We start from the raw sequence: 1,939 nt of genomic DNA, 5'->3' as shown, positions 1-1,939 counted from the left end.
CTTCCTTGATATATTTTTTGGCATATAGAAATTATTTTACTAGTTCGTCTCCACGCCGCCAAAGTAATTGAAAGTATTTTCAGGGTCTTTCTTTCTTTCAAAAGGCCCTATCTATGTAGTGCAAGGACCACTGTATAGTGGCCCTGTACTTGCTTGTGTAGGGCAGGCCTTGAACTCTCTGAGATCTTCCTTCCTCAGCCTCCCAAGTACAGAGATTACAGGTGTGTGCAACCCCACACCTGGCAGAGCCTTTGTGTCTATCTTGAACCAAATTCACACTCCTTACAATTGAGCATGAGGTTGTCCAATCTCCTTGGGTAAAAGCCACCCTGATTTTGCTAATGATTCACTCCTGAGTGCCATAGAGCAGCGGCCCACCCGACAGCTCCACACCAATGTCCTGAAACTTCAACCTCAATTATAAAGCTTCAGTATCTCAAAGAGCACCCCATTTACCCAGAGACCAAGTCTGAATACCGTGGGTGATTCCTCCGCTTTTCTTCACACCTACATTCGAAACACTGTTAATCTATCTGCTTCTCCCCCATATCCACTCACTTCTCCCAATCCCATTGCCAATAGCCCCCGACCTCCCTGTCCTTATTTATAGCATGACTCTTCCAACAGGCTCCTTGAGATCAGTTCTGTCTTCTCTTTTCCATTCAGCAACCGGATAATTCAAGGTGATGTTGCCAGCCAGGCATGCGGGTGCACCCCGGGAGGCAGACCTTGGAGTATGGAATTCTAGCTCAGTTTAGGGAGACATTGTCTCAAAATAAAAAAACATAAATGGGGCTGGGAATGTAGCTCCATACACAGACCCTTGGGTTCAATCCCCAGGACCACAAACACAAAACAAAACATCAAAGTAATACTTTTGTCAGACGAGCGTTCAACAGAGTTCATTACTCATTAGAGTGTTCTTAGAGTGTTATGAAATCAATCAATTGGACAAAGGAATTACTTTCAAATGGTAAAGAACAAAATGGAAACCAAAATCACTTTCATAGGGAAAAGATCATGTATTATTTCATAAATACATTTTTTTGAAACAGGGTCTTACTTTGTAGTGCAAGCTGGCCTCGAACTCACTATGTAGTCTAGGCTGTCCTCCAACTCAGAGCAACCCTCCTGCCTCAGCCTCCCAAGCGCTGGGATTATAAGTGTGCACCAGAATGCCTAGCTTCATAGGTACTATATCATCATATGTGTATGTGGTGACATGTATATGTGAGTAACCATACAAAAGTATACTTCTCAAGTTCATCTCAGTCAAAAAAGTTTATTCTCCCACAAACTACTTATTAATTAAATAAGAAAATAGTAGGTTTAAGCAGAGGAACCTAACAAATGTTTTAATGAGATCAACTGCCATTGAAAATACAAAAATACAAATACTGCCAAATAGCTCAGTGGATTAAAGCGCCTGCAAGCAGGCACAGGGGCTGGGGGTTCAATCCCCTGGCCTGCCATGCTGGCCCACCCCTGGGGCACACTGAGACAGCAATTGAGACTCGGCGTGGTGGCGTGTGCCTGTAATCCCAGCTCTTGGGAGTCTGTAAACAGGCAGATCACTACAGTTTGATCTAGTAGTGAGACCCTGAACAGCCTGTAGACCCTTCCCCCACCAAAAAAAAAAAAAAAGAAAACACAGTTTGCAGGGACAACAGAGATAGCTCAGTGGTCTAAATGCCTGCCTAGGCAAGCTCAAGGACCTGGGTTTGATCCCTCGTACCACATTCAATGCCAACCCCACCCCAGGCCAGCCATGCCAGCTACCGAGTCTGGGCATAGTGGTGCACACCTGTAATCCCAGTGCTGGGGAGGCTGAAAACAGGAGGATCACTAGGAGTCTGAGCTACATAGTGAGACCCTGAAAACAGGAGGATCACTAGGAGTCTGAGCTACATAGTGAGACCCTGTACCAAATACATAAAAA

This window comes from Octodon degus, unplaced genomic scaffold, assembly GCF_000260255.1.
Source record: "Octodon degus isolate 3935 unplaced genomic scaffold, OctDeg1.0 scaffold00065, whole genome shotgun sequence".
Taxonomy (NCBI): domain Eukaryota; kingdom Metazoa; phylum Chordata; class Mammalia; order Rodentia; family Octodontidae; genus Octodon; species Octodon degus.
The sequence above is the reverse complement of the archived record's forward strand: the minus strand, read 5'-3'. Positions refer to the sequence as shown.